This window comes from Pseudophryne corroboree, chromosome 1 (genome assembly GCF_028390025.1).
Source record: "Pseudophryne corroboree isolate aPseCor3 chromosome 1, aPseCor3.hap2, whole genome shotgun sequence".
NCBI lineage: Eukaryota > Metazoa > Chordata > Amphibia > Anura > Myobatrachidae > Pseudophryne > Pseudophryne corroboree.
In genome coordinates this window covers 592,127,416-592,138,948 of record NC_086444.1, presented here as the reverse complement: position 1 = coordinate 592,138,948, position 11,533 = coordinate 592,127,416, and positions in this window count along the sequence as shown.

The following is an 11,533-nucleotide window of genomic DNA, read 5'->3' as shown; positions in this document are numbered from 1 at the left end:
GAATACTACCAAGACGGAGGCCCTACCGCTTCACATACCACCACGTACTGTGACCCGACTTAAAGATCTATACCGTTATGCTTGGCAGGTTAGATCCATTAAGTACTTGGGTATTCACCTCTCCCTAGACGGAGACCTGTATGACTGTAATTATGGACCCCTTCTTAGCGCCTTCGGAAAATTAATAAAAGAATGGTCCCTTCATGAAATATCTTGGCTAGGAAGAATTTCCGCGACCAAGATGATACTACTCCCTAAACTTCTTTATTTGTTCCGAGCTATACCTCGTAGCGTCCCCAGACCTCTCCTGGTGAAAGCTAATAAGATTATCTCGCAGTATATATGGAAAGGGGCGAGGCCCCGCATAGCTAGACAGGTCCTAATGTTGCCTAAAATGGTCGGGGGGGTGGCATACCCTAACTTGGAAGCGTACCAAACCGCGTCCCTTCTCAGCCAGGCTCGAGATTGGTTCGACTTGCACAGCCCCAAACCATGGGTCCTTATAGAAAGGTCCTTCATGGGTTCGATCGACTTGAGAGACTTGTTTCTGCTCCCTGCCCAAAGCGTTTCTAAGCGACTAGGCCCGGGGGAATCGGTTAGATGCACTCTGAAGCTCTGGCATAAGGTTGCTGCGTCGGATCCGAAAATTGTATTGCCTGCGGCTGATTTAGAAATCAAGACTATTGCTAATCTCATACCCAACCTAGGATTGGAAAATTGGATCCGTGCTGGGGTTGTGCATTTAGGAGACCTATACTCAGAGGGAGGGTTGGTGCCCTTTTCTAAGTTATTAAGTAATTTGGGTATCCCAAGACAAGACTTCTTCAAATACTTGCAGATTCGACACTGGCTGCAGTCTTGTGGGAAAGAGGGGGTGGCACCTGTTCCCCTCCCGGCCTCCCTCCGCCTCCGGCTGTCTTCTCCGGACCATAGGGGTGGGATATCAAAATGGTACCAGTACATAACCCTCCTCACTAAAAGGGGTAAGTTTCCTTCACAGCTGAAGTGGGAGAGGGATCTCTCCATTGATCTGCGGGAGGAGGAGTGGGACTCCATCTCCTCAAGGTGTTTTGGGATCTCAAGATGCCTGCAGCACTCTGACATGTACTTCAAACTGTGCCAAAGGGCGTACTTTACTCCACAGCGACTTCATACCATTTGGCCTTCGATTTCCCGGTTATGCTGGAGGAATTGCGGCCACGTGGGTAACATCCTACACGTTTTCTGGGAATGCCCTGCTTTGGGGGCGTTGTGGACTGAAGTGTTCTCTCTTCTCCGGGAAGTGTTGGGGTTTGGGGTCCCTATGACCCCCATGTTCGCCCTATTCCATTATTCCTCACCCGACCTTATGCGCTGTGATAGATATATAGCTGACCATATTCTCATATCTACAAAGGCTGCAATTGGACAGCTTTGGAAAACACCAAGGGTACCCACGCTCCAAGCCATTGTTAACAACACACATAAACACTATCTATTTGAAACATCGGGAGGTTACGACACGTCCTTACCACCCTCAGTATTGAATTATTGGCTGAAGTGGAAAATATTTCTGGAACGGACAGGGCTTCCTATGGTTATTACCAACCATATAGACTTGTCGCAGCTACAATCCCCATAATCAGAGGATGCCTGAGTATTACTGCTATAATTAGTATGTATCACTGTTAATTAAGATAGATATATGATCAGATGCGTTTGGAACGTTCCCATCCGTGGAACCTATCCCGTGTCTTTGTTACCCCCTATGTGTCTCAATGTGATGTCTTTCTTCTTGTTCTACTCTATCTTTTCTCTCTATCTGTTAGATTTTAGTTCTATTTTTGTTTTCGGCCGGATTCGGCGGTACATGATTATGACATTGTAAACAAGGCTGCACTGTTAATGTATCGTAATATTTCTGTTTGATATTTTGTTCAGTCGACTCATACTTAAATTGGAGAGTATGTGTGCTGCCATACCCGGCTGGGAATGTTACTGTTTAAAAATAAATAAAAACTATTGATAAAAAAAAAAAATATTGTATTAAATGACCTTCAGGCTGTGTGTATAAGGTGTAATGAAACATAAATGAATTGTGTGAATGTAGACACTGTCACGATCCGGGTATCTGGACGCCATTTCTTACCCATCAGATGCCTCCTAAGGCTGGCTCAGCGCTCCAGGACCGGATCCCATCTGTTATCCTAATGTTCACATTCCTGCATCCTCTCCTGTCTCTCTGAGACGCTGTCACAGTAACGCCTTATTACATCTGGCATGGCGTCTCCCGCGGCCTCCGCCGCCGTCCCTGAGCTTCTGCATGCAGAGTGTCAGAGTGGCGATTACGTCAGCCGCGGCCTCCGCTGTGTCCGCGTGGTTAGATGTGCACTTGTCAGCCTGGCGTCTCCTGTCTCCAGTGGCCGGCGCCGCCATTACTGTTTTCATTACCACATGGATTACAAACCAAACTTCCCTCCAAGTGTCTGCATGGGCGCAGCCATCTTGGATTCTGTCAGCTGATCATTTCCTCCAATCTGTTGTCAGTATTGTTAATCTGCATAATTGCCTAGCCAATCCCTTCCTTGCTGCAGGTATAAATACACTGTGCCTGAGCAAGGAAGGCATCAGTGCTTTGGTTGTCAAACCTAGTTCCTGTTTGTCTCTCTCCTGTGATTGTCTTCCAGGTTCCAGCTCCTGTCTCAAGACTTCCACCATAGAGACCCGCACCAGCATTCCACCTGCGGTGTAGCCTGACTCTCCAATCCATTGTGGATTCATCTGTTTCCAGCTACAACATTACCTGCTTCCAGCCCAGCTTCCAGCAGAGTACAGCTTCTCTTAAAGGGCCGGTGTCCTTTCTACACTTTACCACTCTCCACCGGTATTATTATTTCTCCGCTCTCAAGTTCTACATTTCAGTTCATATTTCATCGCTCCCAAGTTCATTTATTATTTAACTGGTTCCAGCCAGTATCTACTCCGTGCTAACAACAGTCTGGTTCCAGCCAGTATCCACAGCAGCCGTTTTATCTTCAGCAACCCAGCTTTTTCTGGAACACCAGCTGGTACAATCCTGGGTTATCTCCATTGCTACAGTCGGGCCTGGTAAGGACTTTCCATCTAGAAGATTATAAGAACTATCTCACACTACCAGTGCCCTGTGGCTCCTGCCATCCTGTAGTACCCAGGAACTGTATTTATTCTTTGCTGACTTTTACGTTTTCTTTTACTGCTGCTGTGTTGCGGAGTTGTCATAATAAACATCATTGACTTTTATCCAAGTTGTCGTGGTCACGCCTTCGGGCAGTTATTATTCATGTTACTTACATGTCCAGGGGTCTGATACAACCTCCCAGGTTCCGGTACATCTCAGCCCCTACAACTGAGGCTGCCTCCCGTCAGCTCAGGCCCTCAGTTGTGACAGTAAGCACTGACCTAATGAATTCAGCCGGAGACCAGGATCAAGCGGCCAGGCCGATGCAAGAACTGGCAGCCCGACTAGAACATCAGGAGGCTGCACAGGGCCACATCATCCGCTGTCTCCAGGATTTCTCTACTCGGCTGGATGGGATTCAGACAACTCTCCGTGGATCAGGCGCGTCTGGTGCGTCAACCACAGTGACTCCAGCTATAACCCCACCCACCTTACCCATTTCTGCTCCACGTCTTCATCTTCCAACGCCAGCAAAATTTGACGGATCTCCAAGATTCTGCAGGGGATTTCTCAACCAGTGTGAGATTCAGTTTGAGCTACAACCTGGCAATTTTCCCAGTGACCGTACAAAAATTGCCTACATTATTTCTCTTCTCAGTGGCTCAGCCCTTGATTGGGCATCACCGTTACGGGAGAGGTCCGACACCCTGCTATCTTCCTACACTGCCTTCGTGTCAACATTCAGGCGCATCTTCGACGAGCCAGGCCGGGTAACCTCAGCTTCATCCGAGATTCTCCGTTTACGCCAGGGGTCACGTACTGTAGGACAATATCTGATACAGTTCCAGATCCTGGCATCCGAACTGGCATGGAACGACGAGGCCCTGTATGCTGCATTCTGGCATGGCTTATCTGAGCGTATTAAAGATGAGTTAGCTACCAGAGACTTACCTTCTAAGTTAGATGAGCTAATCTCACTCTGCACGAAAGTTGATTTACGTTTCAGAGAGAGAGCAACTGAGCGTGGAAGATCATCTGCTCCAAAATCTTCTGCTCCTCCTCCTCGTCAACTGTCACCATCTAAAGATGAGCCCATGCAACTTGGCCGTTCCCGTTTAACTCCTGCTGAGCGCCGAAGACGTCTCTCCGAGTCTCTCTGTCTCTATTGTGCAGCTCCGTCTCACACCATTAATGCCTGTCCCAAACGTCCGGGAAACTCCAAATCCTAGCTCGCCAAGGAGAGGGCCGGCTAGGAGTAATGATTTCCTCTCCATCTCCTCAAGATTGTAATCTCCCAGTCTCGCTTCAAGTTGCTCAACGTTATCGGAACGTCATTGCCCTCCTTGATTCCGGAGCAGCTGGGAACTTTATTACCGAAGCCTATGTTAAACGGTGGTCCCTACCCACCGAGAGACTTCCTTCGTCCATTTCTTTAACTGCCGTGGATGGCAGCAAAATTTTTGATGCAGTTATTTCTTTAAGGACTCTACCAGTTCGTCTGAGAGTGGGAGTTCTTCATTCCGAACTTATTTCTTTTTTAGTGATTCCAAGAGCCACACATCCTGTGGTCCTGGGCCTTCCATGGCTCCGTCTTCACAATCCTACAATTGATTGGACGACTACGCAAATCCTGGCATGGGGTTCCTCCTGTGCTGAGACATGTTTGTTTAAAGTATTGCCTGTCTGTTCTTCCTCCCCCAGGTCGTCTGATGTTCCACCTCCTCCATATCAAGATTTCACGGATGTGTTCAGTAAAGCTTCTGCTGATATCCTTCCTCCTCATAGAGAATGGGACTGCCCGATTGATCTCGTTCCAGGGAAGGTTCCACCTCGAGGCCGAACTTATCCGTTGTCTCTGCCTGAGACGCATTCTATGGAGGAATACATTAAAGAGAACCTAGCAAAGGGGTTCATTCGACCTTCTTCTTCCCCAGCCGGCGCAGGCTTCTTTTTTGTAAAAAAGAAAGATGGTGGTCTGCGGCCGTGCATCGACTACAGAGGTTTGAACGACATTACCATCAAGAACCGTTATCCTTTACCCCTGATTACTGAGCTCTTTGACAGAGTTAGCGGAGCTACCATCTTTACAAAGCTGGACTTGAGAGGTGCATACAATCTCATCCGGATCCGTGAGGGTGACGAGTGGAAGACCGCCTTTAACACCCGTGACGGACATTATGAGTACCTCGTCATGCCCTTCGGATTGAGTAATGCTCCAGCTGTCTTCCAGCATTTTGTCAATGAGATCTTCAGAGACATTCTATACCGTCATGTCGTGGTCTATCTAGACGATATCCTCATTTTTGCCAACGATTTAGAGGAACATCGTTTTTGGGTTAAAGAGGTTCTGTCCCGTCTCCATGTCAATCATCTCTATTGCAAATTAGAGAAATGCGTCTTTGAAGTCAAGTCCATTCCGTTTCTAGGGTACATTGTGTCCGGTTCCGGACTAGAGATGGATCCTGAGAAACTACAAGCAATCCAAAATTGGCCGATACCCTTAACCCTCAAAGGGGTCCAGAGGTTCTTGGGGTTCGCCAACTATTACCGAAAGTTTATACGAGACTTTTCCACCATTGTGGCGCCTATTACTGCTTTCACTAAGAAGGGTGCTAACCCGTCCAAGTGGTCTGAAGAAGCCATGCAAGCATTTCATCTTTTAAAACAAAGGTTCATCTCTGCGTCTGTTCTGAAACAGCCTGACATCGACTCTCCTTTCATCTTAGAGGTGGATGCCTCCTCCGTTGGAGTAGGAGCGGTGTTATCTCAGAGGGCTAAAGATGGCCATTTACACCCTTGCAGTTTCTTCTCCCGGAAGTTCTCCCCAGCTGAGCGCAACTATGCCATTGGCGACCAGGAGTTGCTAGCCATCAAGCTCGCTCTAGAAGAGTGGAGGTCTCTGTTGGAGGGAGCTTCTCATTCAATCACCATACTTACAGACCACAAGAACCTTTTATATCTGAAAGGCGCACAATGTCTCAACCCTCGTCAGGCCAGATGGGCACTTTTCTTTTCCAGGTTTGACTTTAAACTCCAGTTCTGTCCGGGCTCTCAGAATCGCAAGGCCGATGCCCTTTCCCGCTCATGGGAGCAAGAAAATGAGTCAGAGTCTTCAGACAAGCATCCTATTATAAATCCGTTGGCATTCTCCACGGTAGGGATGGACTCTACGCCCCCATCAGGGAAAAGTTTTGTGAAACCGATGCTAAGGAAGAAGCTCATGCATTGGGCCCATGCTTCCCGTTTTGCCGGACATACAGGTATCCAAAAAACCCTGGAGTTTATCTCTAGGTCCTATTGGTGGCCAACTCTGAAAAAGGACGTCTTGGAGTTTATTGCATCTTGCCCAAAGTGTGCTCAACATAAGGTATCCCGCCAGTCGCCTGCGGGGCAACTGGTTCCACTATCTGTTCCCCGTCGACCTTGGACCCATTTGTCGATGGATTTTATTACAGATTTACCCATGTGCAACAAGTTCAATACCATCTGGGTGGTAGTTGACCGGTTCACTAAGATGGCACACTTTATTCCTCTCACCGGTCTTCCGTCAGCTTCCAAGTTGGCTCAAGTATTCATACAAGAGATCTTCCGACTCCACGGTCTTCCTGAAGAAATTATCTCAGATCGAGGAGTTCAATTCACAGCCAAATTCTGGCGAAGTTTGTCAAGTCCTTCAAGTCAAGCTAAAGTTTTCCACGGCTTACCATCCTCAGACCAATGGTCAAACCGAGAGGGTGAATCAGGACTTGGAGGCCTTCCTCCGCATCTATGTGTCCTCCTGTCAAGATGACTGGGTTCAATTACTTCCCTGGGCCGAGTTCTGTCATAACAACCAGTATCATTCTTCATCTGCTTCAACACCATTCTTCACTAACTTTGGATTCCACCCTAAAGTCCCTGAGTTCCAACCGCTTCCAGCAACTTCTGTTCCCGCAGTGGATATCACCTTGCATCAGTTTGCCAATATCTGGAAGAGCGTACGATCAGCTCTGCTCAAGGCATCGTTCAGGTACAAGAAGTTTGCGGATAAGAAGTGTCGAGCAGTTCCTGCTCTCAAGGTAGGTGATCGGGTATGGTTATCCACGAAGAATTTGAGGTTAAGAGTTCCCAGTATGAAGTTTGCACCTCGCTATATCGGTCCTTTCAAGATTGAACAAGTCATCAATCCTGTTGCTTACAGACTTGAGTTGCCTCCCTTCTTAAAAATACCCAGGACATTCCATGTTTCCCTGTTGAAACCGCTGATCTTGAATCGGTTTCATTCCTCACTTCCTCCAACTCCGAAAGTCCAAACTCAACGAGGCATTGAGTATGAAGTGGCCAAGATCCTGGACTCACGTCACCGTTACGGTCAACTACAGTATCTTATTGACTGGAAGGGTTACGGCCCTGAGGAACGTTCATGGACCAATGCTTCTGATGTCCATGCTCCTGCCTTGGTCCGGAGATTCCATTCCAAGTTTCCTCAAAAGCCAAAGAAGTGTCCTGGGGCCACTCCTAAAGGGGGGGGGGGGGGTTCTGTCACGATCCGGGTATCTGGACGCCATTTCTTACCCATCAGATGCCTCCTAAGGCTGGCTCAGCGCTCCAGGACCGGATCCCATCTGTTATCCTAATGTTCACATTCCTGCATCCTCTCCTGTCTCTCTGAGACGCTGTCACAGTAACGCCTTATTACATCTGGCATGGCGTCTCCCGCGGCCTCCGCCGCCGTCCCTGAGCTTCTGCATGCAGAGTGTCAGAGTGGCGATTACGTCAGCCGCGGCCTCCGCTGTGTCCGCGTGGTTGGATGTGCACTTGTCAGCCTGGCGTCTCCTGTCTCCAGTGGCCGGCGCCGCCATTACTGTTTTCATTACCACATGGATTACAAACCAAACTTCCCTCCAAGTGTCTGCATGGGCGCAGCCATCTTGGATTCTGTCAGCTGATCATTTCCTCCAATCTGTTGTCAGTATTGTTAATCTGCATAATTGCCTAGCCAATCCCTTCCTTGCTGCAGGTATAAATACACTGTGCCTGAGCAAGGAAGGCGTCAGTGCTTTGGTTGTCAAACCTAGTTCCTGTTTGTCTCTCTCCTGTGATTGTCTTCCAGGTTCCAGCTCCTGTCTCAAGACTTCCACCATAGAGACCCGCACCAGCATTCCACCTGCGGTGTAGCCTGACTCTCCAATCCATTGTGGATTCATCTGTTTCCAGCTACAACATTACCTGCTTCCAGCCCAGCTTCCAGCAGAGTACAGCTTCTCTTAAAGGGCCGGTGTCCTTTCTACACTTTACCACTCTCCACCGGTATTATTATTTCTCCGCTCTCAAGTTCTACATTTCAGTTCATATTTCATCGCTCCCAAGTTCATTTATTATTTAACTGGTTCCAGCCAGTATCCACTCCGTGCTAACAACAGTCTGGTTCCAGCCAGTATCCACAGCAGCCGTTTTATCTTCAGCAACCCAGCTTTTCCTGGAACACCAGCTGGTACAATCCTGGGTTATCTCCATTGCTACAGTCGGGCCTGGTAAGGACTTTCCATCTAGAAGATTATAAGAACTATCTCACACTACCAGTGCCCTGTGGCTCCTGCCATCCTGTAGTACCCAGGAACTGTATTTATTCTTTGCTGACTTTTACGTTTTCTTTTACTGCTGCTGTGTTGCGGAGTTGTCATAATAAACATCATTGACTTTTATCCAAGTTGTCGTGGTCACGCCTTCGGGCAGTTATTATTCATGTTACTTACATGTCCAGGGGTCTGATACAACCTCCCAGGTTCCGGTACATCTCAGCCCCTACAACAGAGGCTGCCTCCCGTCAGCTCAGGCCCTCAGTTGTGACAGACACACTTTATTTAATGGACAAAGTTAGAAAAAATATTGGCTAAAATGACCTTCAGGCTGTGTGTATAAGGTGTATATGTAACATAAATGCATTCTGTGCTTATATTTAGGTCCCATCACCATGATATCTCATTATGGTATGCAATTATTCCAAAATACGGAAAAATCCCATATCCAAAATACCTCTGGTCCCAAGCATTTTGGATAAGGGAGACTCAACCTGTAATTACTATCACATTGAAAACCAATTGAAAATAAACTGTTTTCCATGCACTTTTAGATTATGTAGTAAAATTTTGAATAGCAATTACCATGCATTTTGTTAGTATGTAGTTGGCATTTTGACGGTTAGGAAGACGGTCAGAAGACCAGCAGCAGAATCCTGACAATGCTGAGAATCCTGACGCTGGAATCCTGATAGACAGCATCACAAACATAAGTATGCTGGGATAGGCTGCTAGGAAGGGGCGGGAGGGACTAGTTAGGGCTAGGCACTAGAGGGAGGGTTAGGGTTGGGCTTAGGGTGGAGATGTTTAGGGTTGCTGTGGGAGAGGAGGGTTAGGGCTAGGCTGCGGATAGTGAGGGGGAGGGTTAGCATACCTACTAAAAAGTGTTGGGATTCTGACTGTCGGGATCCTATACCCAACCATTGTTTGCTAACCTTTAAAATCTGGGAGGTTTTTTTTCCCCTTCCCCTGTATTATACAGCCACTTGACATGTACCTAGTCAATAACAGCTTCACAGCATACCATGCAGGGGACTTAAACTCACAACCTTATGTATTGCAATCATATACTTTACAGAATAAACTATTTGCTCTTGTGTAGCAAGCCTGGTTAATCTAGCCACTATATAGGTAATTGTTATCAGAAGCTGTGTACACATTGACCGATATGTCGTCAGATCGAGCGGTTCAGACCAACATATATCCTACATTGGTCAATATGAGCAATGAACATGTGATGTGATGTGAACAATCACATGTGATGTCAGGTTTGATGTGCTGCACAAAAACTTACTGATATAGCTAGCAATTTGGCGCCTATCGTGAAGTGTGGACGGCAAACCAGTCAACAAATGATATGTCGGACCTATTTGATGTCACCTTTGTGCCACTCCCTAGAATGGTGTGGCATGAAGGTTGTTCTAGTGTATACATAAGCAACAATATAAAGGAAATGTGGTGAATGCAGCCCTGCGCTGTTTTATCTCTTTTTACATACAAACATAAGCAACAATATATTGCATGCAACCAAATGATGCAATATATTGTTTTCTCATTAACAAGGGATGTAGTTGACATCCTAACATACACGATCACAGCGGTCAGAATACTGGTGCTGGAATCCCAACAGTTGTCAGAATGCTGATGCTGGACTCCCGATAGCTGGAATTTCGAATGTAAGTATGCTGGGAGGGTTACGGTAAGGCTGCGGGGGTAGGGTTAGGCTAGGTGGGGAAGGTTAAGCTGCAGGGGGTGGGGGGTAAAGCTGCAAAAGGTTAGGGTTAGGCTGCGAGGAGAGAGGGTTCGGGTTAGGCTGTGAGGAGGGAGGGTTAGGTTTAGGGTTACTTTGCTCAAGTACAGCTGTTGCGATTTCAGGCTGTCAAGATGCCAGTGTTGGTATTCTGACCGCCGGATACCTAGCTGCCAGGATCTCATACCAAACCTGTTAGCAAGATTACAGTGTGTGTACAATCAATTTGTCTGAGGAGGCGGATTAAGACCTCATGGGACCTTAGGCAAGATACTGGTTCTGGGCCCTCTCAAAATATTTTTGTTTTTAATAGACCTTTGCAATGTTTGATAAATCATCCTTTTTGTAATGAGGAGACCCTGACTGGTAGTGCCATTGGGCTTTTGCCCGTGATCAATAGGATCCATAATGTGTCAGTAGGACCCTATTTCATACCCCGGCAATAATTATTAAAATGATAAGATTGTGTTTACATGATGTATTGGACACAGCCGTAGTAGTAGTAGTAGTGAAGAGAGCAGAAGAGGAATAAGAATTGCAAGGCAGAAGAAAATAAAGGGTAAGAGGAAAAGCGGTTTGTGAAGGGCAAAAGAGTGTTGGGGTTAGTCAGTGTAAATTACACTGAAGGAGGACAATGCCATTCAACCCCAATTCACAGTAAGTACAGTATCTATGCCATCTGTATTTATGGTCTGAAAGTGTTACACCTGTTACACCTGTATTTCTCACAGACAAATCACCTATGAGACTCATAATTAAGAACCATATGAGAGCTTCTGCCTCAACCAGGGCTGTAGAGAGAAGTGTGTGATCAGTGCCGTCACCCAGCGTATAGAGCATCATGCTAGCTGGGTGTCTGGAACAGCGCTACTGCAGTCCTGCTCAGAGCATGAAAAGGACACTTTGGGCATGTACCCTGCAGTGTGTAGAGCCGCTGGAGCGTCTGGCCAGTTCTACATTTTCTCCAGGTTCAGGGGCAGGCCGGCACAGGTGGTGAGCCCTGTTGTGGCTATGCAAAACACATATATTTCTTCCAGAATTTAGTACTGTACCCCTAACAAAACATTTGGCACATCGTCACACCAAAAC